At 43.0% G+C, this 12,866-nt stretch overlaps 1 protein-coding gene across 8 annotated transcripts in view; it reads left to right on the forward strand.

Moving 5' to 3' along the window:
• The window catches only part of st3gal4 (ST3 beta-galactoside alpha-2,3-sialyltransferase 4), a 110,685-nt gene that overhangs the window by 31,717 nt on the left and 66,102 nt on the right, over positions 1-12,866 (forward strand). For 4 of the 8 annotated variants that reach the window (XR_009796213.1, XR_009796212.1, XR_009796217.1 and 1 more), the window contains one exon: positions 8,094-8,482. The gene's annotated coding sequence lies outside the window, so the exon portion shown is untranslated. Of the gene's footprint in view, positions 1-952; positions 1,322-8,093; positions 8,483-12,866 lie in introns of those variants that run through there. The other 4 variants (XR_009796215.1, XR_009796214.1, XR_009796216.1 and 1 more) reach the window with 3 other exon arrangements.

The raw sequence follows: 12,866 nt of genomic DNA on the forward strand, positions 1-12,866 counted from the left end.
GATAAGTGGCTAAGAAAATGGATAGATGGATGGACATATGTATTAAAGTTACTGGATTTGCCTGGCAACCAGTTCAGGGTGTACGTTTTCTCCTGCCCGTTGACAGCTGGGATAGGCTCCAGCACTCCACGCGACCCTTGTGAGGATAGGCGACAAAGAAAATGGATGGATGGATGTTTTACACACTAATTTCCTTCCAAATTTCTAACACAAACCATTTGTACTTTAAATCTCTCATTCTAAATGTCGCCAATTTAAGTTAAATCCACATAATTTCAGATGTCAGCCCTGCAAAGTTACCTGAAATTTCTCCAGAAATGATGTTCCCTTGTTCTCTCATCACACTGTAGAAAGGTACCGAATAAAGTAGCTGTTGTCAGGATGAAATCTGTTTCAAGATCAGGTGTCGGCTTGCATTTATATGATTCCCTCCCATAATTGCGTGACAAAAATGAAACATCCCTCTAACGACTAGACTGAGCGCAAACAAAAGAAATCCCCTTTCAAGCTCATTATGTCACACACGTGAGGCCTTCATTACCAGTGGAGGGGCTGTTGCCCCGCAGTGAACGCCAACCCTTTCTCCTCATCCCTAATACGTACGCGTGGGCCTCAGGTGTTCCAAGTCACCCTCGAAGGGCCGCCTTCACTTGCTTGCTCGTTTACGTAATGATGTGAACGTGTGTCCACTGCTTATATGACCAGTCAAAATCAGGTCAGACGTCGCAGAGGAATTTATTTGTAATGCAAACAAAGCCCTCTGCCTGCATACGTGACAATCACATTACGTGCACTGTGATGCTTTTCTTAAAACTTTAGTGCGTCTATATTTTCTGCAATAGGGTTAGGGTCTTAATATCTATTGTTTTTTTTTTGGTAAGATTTCCCCGATGTGCATCTGACGTCTCTTTTCTGCCACCTCTCCCTGTCCTTTTTCTTTCATGTGGAGCAGCACAGTGAGTGTGATTTACATGAGAGAGGATTTAATGGGCTTGAGTCCAAATCCAGGGCAGTGCTTGGCGCGACTCTGCGAGGAGGCCGGCTCGACAGAGTTTTGGTCATTTGTGGACCGGCTTAATGACAGCGATACCTGTGCTGGTGTGGGCGTCGTCACAGCTGATTTCAGTCCTGTCCAATCGAAGAGGCTCCTTTCATCCCCTTTAAAAGTGGCACAATAGTTTCACATGGCGGTGTCTCGATTTGCAAAAGAGGACGCAGAGATTGGTGCGTGACGGGAGCATATAATATTAGCGGGTACCCTTATGAAATACAGAATAAACTGCTAAAAACCGCTGCCAACTTAAATATGTCTGCAGACTTATCGTGAAGAAAATAAGTATTAGAACACCCTGATATATTGCAAGTTCTCCCACTTAGAAACCATGGAGGGGTCTGAAATTTTCATCATAGGTGCATGTCCACTATGAGAGAGATAATTTAAAAATAAAAATCCAGAAATCACAATGTATGATTTTTTTTTTTTAACGATTTATTTGTGTGCTGCACATAAGTATTTGAATACCTATCAGCGAGAATTCTGACCCTCAAAGACCTGTTAATCTGCCTTTAAAAGTCCACCTCAGCTCCATGTATCAATTACCATTTGGATGATAACGGTGGACTCATGGGAGAAAGTTTTGTTGTCAGATGAGATCAAAACTGAACTTTTTGTTCATAATTCCCCTAACTGTGTTTGGAGGAAGACGAATGATGAGTTCCATCCCAAGAACACCATCCCTACTGTGAAGCATGGGGGTGGTAGCATCATGCTTTGGGGGTGTTTTTTTTCTGCACTTGTGAAAGGATGACTGCACTGTATTAAAGAGAGGATGACCGCGACCATGTATTGTGAGATTTTCTGGAACACCCTCTTTCCCTCAGTCAGAGCAGTGAAGATGGGTCGTGGCTGGGTCTTTCATCATGACAATGGTCGAAGCACATAGCCAGGAAAACCAAGGAATGGCTCTGTAAGAACCATATCAAGGTTCTACCGTGGCCTAGCCAGTCTCCAGACCTAAACCCAATAGAAACTCTTTAGACGGAGCTGAAACTCTGTGTTTCTCAGCGACAGCCCAGAAACCTGTTTGATCTCGAGAAGATCTGTGTGGAGGAGTGGGCCAAAATCCCTCCTGCAGTGTGTGCAAACCTGGTGAACAACTACAGGAAAAGTTCCACCTCTGTAATTGCAAACAAAGGCCACTGTACCAAATATTAACATTGGTTTTCTCAGGTGTTCAAATACTTATTTTCTTTTTAGATGATCTCTCTCACAGTGGACATGAAAATTTCAGACGCATCCATGATTTCTAAGTGGGAGAACTTGCAATATAGCAGGGTGTTCAAATACTTGTTTTCTTCACTGTACTATGTACCGCAACTACATTCTCCATAATCCCTTTACGTGTGTGCTAGCCTGTATTTGGGATGATTTAAGAAATACAAGAATAACAACGATAATGATGTCTTCAACGATTGGTTTCTACAGTGATGAAGAGGGTTTGAAGCCTGCTGTTGAAATAATCCTGACACCACCCACATGTCCAAGCAGCACGTGCCTTGATCGAATTCACCAAAATCGGATTAGCTCACCTGCGCCGCAACTCAAACTCTGTCCCAGGAGAAGTAAATTCAGACTGACTTTCCGAGACCAAAATCTTACTCCGCGAAGCGCATCTCTGAGGCCACGCCCTCATTACGCCGACACCCCCAGCTGCCAAACTGGCAAATGCTTGCAGCGAGTCTTGCGCTTGCACCAAAATTAACATACGGCAGTTTTTACACTGAAGTGCGGCTGTGCTGTCTATGAAAATGTGTCTTTTTTTTTTTTATGTTGGAGAGTACACAAGTGAAACAATTTCCATTCGGGCTACCCGGCGAGAGGGCATCTGGCAACCCCGATGGCCAGAAGGGCTGCCATAAATCCCGCCCACCTCTACCGGCTTCATTATTGAGGGGAGAGAAACAATCCACCTACTACTGTATTTTGATGCTTTTTCACTCTCATGGCAGTAAAACAATATATAGATCTTTTCACCCTTAATAGGCTATAAGTGTGTGGCTGTGTGCATGTGTGTTTGTGTGGGTGCTTTGGCCATAAAGGTCACTTATATCATCTGATTTAAAGACTTAATAACAAACTCATATTTGCCTTTACAATTCATGTCCAGCGAACCGGCGACTATTGTAAGGTACATATTCCAGACACCCGTGCAATATATGAAAATCTACAGCAGTGATTCCGAACCTTTATCGAACCGAGGCTCTGGCATTCGAAAAATCTCACACCCCGCCGACAAGCAAAATTGTCATAAAATATGGATACACAAGTCAATTGGATAGTTTCTGCCGTCGAATAGAAGAGCGTTTGTCTACTTTTATGTGCCGCTGCCTTGGAATAACGTAATTGATTTTTCAACTTTACCTTTAACATCCATCCATCCATCCATCCATCCAGGTGGCACGATGGATCAGCTGGTAAAGCGTTGACCTCACAGTTCTGAGGTCCCGAGTTCAATCCCGGACCCGTCTGTGTGGGTTTTCTCCGACACCCTGGTTTCCTCCCCCATCCCAAAAACATGCGACATTAATTGCACACTCTAAATTGCCCCTCGGTGTGACTTGTCTCTATGTGCCTTGCGATTGGCTGGCAACCAGTTCGGGGTGTACCTCGTCTCCTGCCCGTTGGCAGCTGGGATAGGCTGCAGCACTCCCGTGATCCTTGTGAGGATAAGCAGGTCGGAAAATAGATGGATAGAGGCGCAGCTTGGCTGGCGGCTCTTCTGCCCACCTATTAGGAGACACAATCGAGTGAAGTGTCCGGGGCAATATTACCCTATTGTTTCGAGCCATATTTAGATGATATGCGGATCACTTTTAACTAACAACAGACTCCCAGACAGTACGTATGAGCTAGCTTGGCCGGACCCATGCTCGTCCGCCGATCACGGCTTCGGCCGGCGCCGATGGGCACAGCGACACATATAATAACATACTAAAAATCGTCCATTTAATGACAGTGGTATTTTAATATATACAATATACTCCTAAAAAATGGAAAGCAAAAATTTCACATTTCACTTCACGTGTATGTGAGTTTCTGTTCTTTTTAAATAGGACTATGAGAATGAAACTCCCATGATATTTTGATGTTATGGTGTTATAAAATTGTTAAAATGTGTCTATAAAAGTTAGAATTCTACTTTAGGGAAATATGATTGTAAGTACTGGCGTCAACACTTGTTTCTACTGTTTTTCCGCTACCTGGACCTTACAGCCCTGTTGAAGAAAACGAGTTGTGAGGTTGACGCCGGCGTGATTCAGGCCTGAGGAATAAAGAAAAACGTGGCGAGAAGTGAAAAAAAAAAAAAAACCATCTAATTCCACAAATATGCATGAGTATTTCTTGGCGGCTGAGCGTCAGACGCAGACATATTCTCAGTGTTAGTCATCGTGCCGTTTGAGACGATGCAGCAGCGTGTTGTCAGGAATAATAAATAGAGCTGCGGCTGCCATGTGCACACGCTATGGAATCAACGCTGGATGACAGCGGTGACTGCTGGCACCGGTCCGTCTGCCTGTCCCGATACAGTACAACTCTATGTGTGCGCTGCACTGTTCCCAGCCCAGATTCGACACGCTTTTGTGCACGCGGGGACGGTGAAGCGGCTCACGTGTGTGTGCGCGAACAAGGGGGCCAGTGTTCGAGCGCAGGCCGGCCCACCGGGTTTAGCCCCACTGCGACAAAGCGCCAAAACCTCAGACCCTAAAAATGACAGCCAGTTAAAAATGGAACATGTTACTCAGCACCCCCCCACCCCCCAAAAAAAGCAGCCTACTGTGTAGTTAGGCTTGTTTTAATGCAACCTACAGAAAATACAAACACAACAACAAATATGAACTAACATGACTTGGGCACTGTATTATTTTTATGAAAAAAAAATTTCATCCAATGCTTATTATATTTTTAGAGCATTTGTGGGTTCCGTGTTTTAGGGCTTTTTATAACCCTTCCGCAGAGTTAGTTTGTTTTTGGAACTGCATGGCAGGTTGTAAGTTTGGCCTCCCAGAATCTAAAACAAGAACTTTACAAGTACCATTTTTTTTGGGGGGGGGGCACTTTTTGGCTGTTGCCACAATAGTGCGGGGAGAGATTTGTCTCAAAATTATGAACGCATTGCCAATGAAATGCTAGATCAGATTTGTATGAGAATGATTTAATTGGATCCGGGCACTCTGGTTTCCTCCCACATCCCAAAAATATGCAACATTAATTGGACACTAAATAAAAATGCCCTTTTGTGTGATTGTGAGTGCAGCTGTTTGTCTCCATGTGCCCTGCGATTGGCTGGCAACCAGTTCAGGGTGTATCCCGTTTCCTGCCCGGTGACAGCTGGGATAGGCTGGATTTAATTGGAGTAATGGAGTCGTCTAGAACTGGATTGGTTTGGGATAGCAAACCATTTTATGAAAAAAATCATTTGAAATTAGGATTAATGGCAGCCATTTGTTCATCTTTGAAATGAGACTTATTATATAATGTGACTTCAAAACTATCCTGCATGCAATCTTGGCACAGTGTCCTTTCTCTCAGTTGGTAAACTTGTTGCCATGGAACCGAGAGAATATTATATTTCATCATTTGAAATCCAAAGCGTTGATGCCTACGTATTATTTGTCAGGCTTTTTATTTTGAAGACGGCCCAAGGAGCTTGTTGGCGGCACGTTACCGTAATCCCAAGTATAAACAAGCGTCGGGGCGGATGGCTTGGCTTCATCTTTCCAACTGGGGGCTGGCCTGACCGCAGGAGTTTACTGGGGGGGTTTATCGCACCCTCAGACCATAGACTGTCGTATGTGTGAATATCTTGAAAACTGTTACATTTATCTCAAAAACAAATCTGCATGCCCACTGATCCACTATCACACTTTCAACAATTCACAACCAGAATTGAATAATTACAAATAACAAGTCATGATTCATGCATTCACAGCATAAAAAAAAAAAACAAAACTATATAGATTATAGAAAAGAATGTTTTGTGGTCAGATTAGACCAAATTGGAACTTCTGGGTCATGATTCCACTAACCGTGTTTGGAGGAAGACGACTGATGAGTTCCATCCCAAGAACACCATCCCTACAGTGAAGCATGGGGGTGGTAGCATCATGCTTTGGGGGTGTTTTTTTCTGCACTTGGGACAGGACGACTGCACTGTATTAAGGAGAGGATGACCGCGGCCATGTAATGTGATATTTTTGGGGAACAACCTCTTTCCCTCAGTCAGAGCTTTGAAGATGGGCCGTGGTTGGGTCTTTCAACATGACAATGACCCGAAGCAGACAGCCAGGAAAACCGAGGAGTGGCTCTGTAAGAAGCATATCAAATTTCTGGCGTGTCCTAGCCAGTCTCCAGATCTATACCCAATAGAAAATCTTTGGAGGGAGCTGAAACTCCGTGTTTCTCAGCGACAGCCCAGAAACGTGTCTGTTCTAGAGAAGATCTGTGTGGCGGAGTGGGCCAAAATCCCTCCTGCAGTGTGTGCAAACCTGGTGAACAACTATAGGAAACATTTGACCTCTGTAATTGCAAACAAAGGCTACTGTACCCAATATTAACATTGGTTTTCTCAAGTGTTCAAATACATATTTGCAGCTGTATCACGCAAATAAATTGTTAAAAAAATGGTGATTTCTGGATGTTTCTTTTTAAATTATCTCTCACATTGGACATGCACCTACGATGAAAATTTCAAACCCCTCCATGATCCATATGCAATACCCTCTTTGTAAAATAGGTGACAGTGTCACTCTGCAAACACAATTCTGTTCCCTCGGCTATAAAAGTTCATTTCATCATCAAGTTGTATGGCACTTGCTAAAATATAGCCTGTAGAGTTAAAAAAGAAAAAAGGTTTTCATATGACAACCCAGCGAAGTGAATGCTGCGTAAAAAGTCCAAAATTATAAGAATTAAAGTGTTTAAAAGTCAGTGACACAATTCCTCCCATTAATGTGGTGGATTACAATTCCATTCATTTTGTAATCTCTATAACATAAGAAAATTGCTGCAATGCAGCACAGTCTCGGTTTAAACACAGAGTGTCCAATTAATGGTGCATATTTTGGGGATGGGCGGCACGATGCCTCAGCTAATAAAACGTTGGCCTCACAGTTCTGAGGACTTGGCTTCGATCCTGGCCCCGCATGTGTGGAATTTTGCCTGCGTGGGTTTTCTCTGGGCCCTCCGGTTTCCACCCACATCCCAAAAACATACAACATTAATTGGACGCTCTAAATTGCCCCTAGGTGTGATTGTGAGTGCGGCTGTTTGTCTCGATATGTGCCCTGCGATTGGCTAGAAACCAGGTCAGTACGTACCCCGCCTCCTGGACGTTGAATGCTGGGATAGGCTCCAGCACTCCCCGCGACCCTCGTGAGGATAAGTGGCAAAAGAAAATGGATGGATGGATGCTCACCATGAGCATTTAAGACATTGCCGTGGTGAATAGTAAAATTTTTGGTTATGGTGCATCCCTTTCCTGTAGACTTCCAGCGTTTTTTGGACAAAGGTCATGCAAAAAAAATAAAAAATAAAATAAAAATAAACCCACACACACACACACCAAAAAAAAAAAAAAAAAAAAAAGCAAAATAGCAGTCAGTCTTTCTCCTTCATATATGTATTTAGAATATTGTTTTTCCCTCCCACATGTGATTGATAATGAAGATGAGGTTACTGGTCCAATACAGAATGTCCCTTGTCCCCCTTTGAGTTTCTTGACGTCGCCAGAATTGGTCTCCTTTTGTTGACGTGTCACTCATCGGGTCATGTTGACTGTAAATGGAATGCTTGGCATGGACTGACGATACACGTGGTCAATCCCACTGTTGTTGTTATATACAAAAAAAAAAAAAAAAAATCAGCATACACTTGTCCGCGTTGACCCTTGTTCCCACTTCGTCTTTTTTTTCCTCGGAAGCAAACTATAATTGCCAGTTTCCTCTCATGGGAAAATTCCTTTTTGGCTTGTAATGTGCACTTATGTAACGCTGTCGGCTTTTTAATATCTAGTTTTTTTTTTTTTTTTTTTTAGGAGGAAGCTGCAGCCTTTTGCACCTGTGAACCTGCTCTCAGTGTGCAAATACACTCCCACGTCCTCTCTCCTTCTCGTCTGCTTGTAATGTTGAGCCTTGAATAATGACAATTGAAAACAATAGAACCACTCGAGGGTGGTTTCATAATGCTTCCAATTATTTCATTATTTTTTTTTTGCTGATATCCGCTAAAAAAAAAGGTTCTCATTTTGGATGCCAACATTCCACCGACCCTGAAGAAGAAAGTGGCATAAACCAACGAAGAAGAACGCGCACGAAGACGTGTTTATGTCCAGCGGCGACTGCGAACAAGGTATTCGGGACTGGATTCGCTCAAATTCGAACGGTGCCCAACTCTTATGACCGTGATAGGAGGATTGACTGCCGTGTAAGTTTAACCACTGTAACACACACAAAGGTGTCATAACTGCTTGGTTTGCAAAACCGTAGTTGTACTGAGCAGCCGACAGGTAATTATGGAAGTAGATTAGTGCCACCGGGATTTGAATTTGAAATGTCAAGTGATCACATTTTCAGTGGTTGTATTTCTGTGTGACTTTTAAATGTTAACAATTCAACTGGCTACAATTCGCTATCGAAAATTCACCGTCTGTGCCAGCAGGCAGAGTTACTTCTGGTCACAACCGAACACACAGCCAATCAAAGTTGCGCTAGCTTAGTATGTGACGTCACGTGACTAAGAAAGCGTAACTGCGATTGGCTGGGTGTTCTGCCGATTGAAAATGTGAGCACTTTACATTTCATATTCAAATCCTGGTGGCACTAATTTACTTCCACAGGTAATGTTTGTGCAACACATCAAAGTAATAACAAAGGAAAATCCAAAATTAGTAGCAGGTTGAATGCGTCAATCAGGACGAGCAACGGCATTAAAGAAGAATGATTGCCATTGATATTTAATAACAGTTATGTGGATATGCATATATAAGGCTATTTTATTTTTTCAAGAGGAGAGTTTGTGAGGTGATCAGCGAAGTGGAGAACGAGAACTGTAATTTTGCAGCATACAAAGTTTAGGTGCTGCAGCAGTACAAGACGACGTTAGCATGTGTGTTTATTTTTGTCATTTCTTTCCAAGTCTTCTCTTCATAGTAATTGTTTTCCATTGTAAAAATCACGGTCACATTCAATCACATTAAAATATCGCAGTAAAGAAATGCAAAAACACACTGCATTGAAAGCACTGGTTGGACAGAGTATTAAAAAAAAAAAAAAGAGATAAAGGAGGGTCTTCTGTTAGCAATTTACTTCTCACCATGTGGGTATTTACCGTGTTGGTAAACAGGCTTTCTTTCTTTTTCTTTTTTTTTATAGAAAAGACTATAAATACTATTTTGTGTGATCTGGTTTAATAGCAATTAGGGCCACATCTGGTTGAGTCTGTCATGGCGTAAAATAAGAAGCATGGCTTCCATGTCTGCTTTTGTGGTTATTGTCACACTTTCCCTCTTGCTGCTCTTTTTTGCAGTGCAAAAAGCCCCCCCCGACCCCCCCAAAAAAACCAAAAAACAACAGATGCTCACTGAGCCGAATCTTGTTGGATTTTTAATGTAACTTTAAAGGTCCACTGTCATGAAATGCACGATTTTTACTATGTTATTAATGAAAAAACGGCAGCCGGTATGGACCCGTCCGTTTTTTTCACCACAAAACATGGTTTTGACGTATATAGGTTTTGTAACTCCCGCCATGAAAATCCTCTTGAGGGATTTGTTTTCGAGAAGAAGCAGGAAGTGACATACAGGGCAGGAGCGCACTCAAGCGGTCTCGTCTGTTTACGCTAGTTTTACCTGCTGGAAGGTAGCTCATTGTTCCTTCGTGTTAGCCAAAATGCCAGCTTGTTGTATTACTGGATATTGCTCGAACACTCGGAAGGAAGGATTCGCTCTTCAAATTTTTCCAAAAGATCCTGTTTGTCATGAAAAATGGATTGCACAGGTGTACGGGACGAGAACTTTGTGGGTTCCAAATGACAGGTAGGTGTGTATACGGCTACTAAAAAAAACCAACAAACAATAGTTTGGGGGTGGAGGGTGCTAAATGTCGCAATGTGCACATCGGAAGGCTTCCGTGCAGCAGCCGCTGAAGGACGGCCTCCGCTCGCCTTGTGGATAGCCACCGGCTGGCGGCCTTGTCGACACGCCTTCGGCCGGGGTGGCTCGTCGTGGCACTGGGCCGCGGTGGCTCATCACCGCCGAAGTGGATCGGACGGGGAGGCGGTTTGGCCACCCCGTGGTCGCTTGCGGGCGGCGTTGTTTTTATCACTGCTGTGTAGAGGTGCATCAGGCGGGGAGGTGGTTTGGGCGTGATCCGCATATCATCTAAATATTGCCCCAGTCACTTCACTCGGTTGTGAGATGTTCTTTTCTTCGAAAAAAGCTTCCGTGTTAGAAGGGGGGTGTTCGTCTCCCATAGTAGAGGTCACAGTGTGTTTTCAATGGCGAACGTCCGGGGTGACGTCACTGGCAGTAGATGCAGCCAATATGGCGACCACTTGGATATGGAATGACACTTCGCAACTTTGCGCATGGATGACATGCTCTCCGCTCATATTTATTTTTTCGTATAGACATTGAAGTGAAAGTTATATGTATTTTTCATTACAATATCTATTTTACAATGTTTATAGGGATAACGCTTGGGCTTGAGGGTTAATTTATTTATCTATATATTTATTGAGGCTTATTTTTCCCAATAATTCCAGTTTGTGTTGTGTATCTGACCTGATTGGTATTTTGCCTCAGAGGCTACTCTGTATTCTCCCTTTCTTTATGTTTCCACGTCAGTGGCTCACGTTGGACAAGGAGAACAAGTTTCCCACTGCAGCAAATGCCGGGAATCTTCCAAATGGGGAACGCTTCAAGCTCCGTGAGTTCCTAAACGGCTATGATAGATGACGCTGTCGTTAAAAGCAGCGGAGCTCATCTACGGTCCCCTACTTGATGCGTTCTGGGATGTTTTCATTGTGCTCTGTAAAAGGCACAGACCCGTGAAAAGAAATGAATGCAATTCCACCAAATCAATGCGGCTCTGTGGTATTTTGCTTTAAAATAACAGGCTTAGTATCACAACCTGAGCCTCTAATTTGCAGTGCCAGATGAGGAGCAGCGGTGGAAGGAAATATGATTAGATGAAGGCCGCACGCATTTTCACGTGGACAAGTCGTCCATTCTTCTCCTTGTAGTTAAATCCACATGTGACAAACCTGCAGTATGTGCATTTAATCCCATTTAGGGAAGCAAGCAGAAAGTGCTACAGTAAACAGATTAGGTACTTTGAATAGCTACGCTAAAACTGGTTCGTGGCGATAACGAATGCCACTACAACAAAGAGGGAAATGAAATTCATTCATCTTCTATAGAACCAATTTATAAAATCTCACAAACAACATAGCTTTCCGTATCAGCGATTCAAAAAGAACCCCCTTGTGTGCCTCTCTAAACAGGTTCCAGGAGATGTATATTAAAATGCTGCATTGGGATGTATTTTATGTATACAAGACTATAAGCAGTTTATCGTATTACACAGTATATGTGGAATATTATTTTAAAGTTTGACATGAAAGTGCCTGCAGCAAGAAAAAAGGTGGCGTGGAAGTTACGCACTGTAATATAATATTGAATGTACACAAGAGAGATTTTATGAGCAGACCAGAAAATGGATTAACCTAATATACGTATCAAAGTACGGGGGAAATTGATTCACGTGGACAATTTCTGAATCGATGATGCGAGCGTTGGATCAACGGGCACTTATGCACAAGATCAATCGACGGTGGCAATTCTCGTGAGTCGTCTCGCCGACAAAGCCGCGACGTCGGCTCCGGCAACCGAAATCCAGATGTTGGTTCTTCCTCTCTCCCTTTATCGCTGACATAAGGTGGGTTTTTCATCTCCCGCTCGAAGGCACAGAAAGGAGCAGTCGTTTATTGCGTTTTTCGCAAGAGGAACAATCTGTGCCCGATTCCGCCCTTTCCACATTCTTCCCACTGAGTAATACTGCGTTATGTGGTATTTTCCGGAAAAGAATTAATACATTAATAACGAGACGGAGTGTGTTTTGGGTTGGAAGAGTCGATAGGTCTATAAAGACAAAAGCAGATGATAGCTGAGATTAAAAATTAGTCTCTAAGCATTCTCACAGAACCCGGAGTACGTATCTGTAAAAAAGCCACACAGACACGGGAGAACATGCAAACTCCACACAGGCCCGGCCAGGATTTGAACCCCAGTCCTCAGAACTGGGAGGCAGATGTGCTAACAAGTCTTCCACTGTGTTGGCGAAGTGTAGTTTTTACAGTAATCAAGTATTTGTACTTTGTTGCATTCCACCACTGTCAGAGCGGAACTACTGAGTCATTTGCATTTTACAACTTTTTCTGTAATTGAATGTCATTTGAACGCCGGGTAGCCATTTGACAACTTTGTCATTTGTGTGTAAAACAAAATATTCGTCTCCATTTTCCCATCATTTTTTTTAAAATACAATTCAGGGAACTTGTTTCCAGCATGCCAATAACAGTGATTTGAATTCTACGCTTGTCAATGAAGGCTGCTGTTCTGGTTAGCAACTGAGTACAATTTGCCTCTGCACAAATAAACGAGTGAATTAAATATTTTAAAAAATGGTCGTATGTGCTGCTTCAGTTAGTCGGGGTTCTTAATTTGTACAGTGCACAAGCACTAAATAAAAGAAACTGTTTTGGAGAAATGCAACAATTGAATCAGATGAGGCAGAACAGATAATTCAGG

The sequence above is a fragment of the Syngnathoides biaculeatus genome, chromosome 8 (assembly GCF_019802595.1).
Source record: "Syngnathoides biaculeatus isolate LvHL_M chromosome 8, ASM1980259v1, whole genome shotgun sequence".
Classification (NCBI taxonomy): Eukaryota; Metazoa; Chordata; class Actinopteri; order Syngnathiformes; family Syngnathidae; genus Syngnathoides; species Syngnathoides biaculeatus.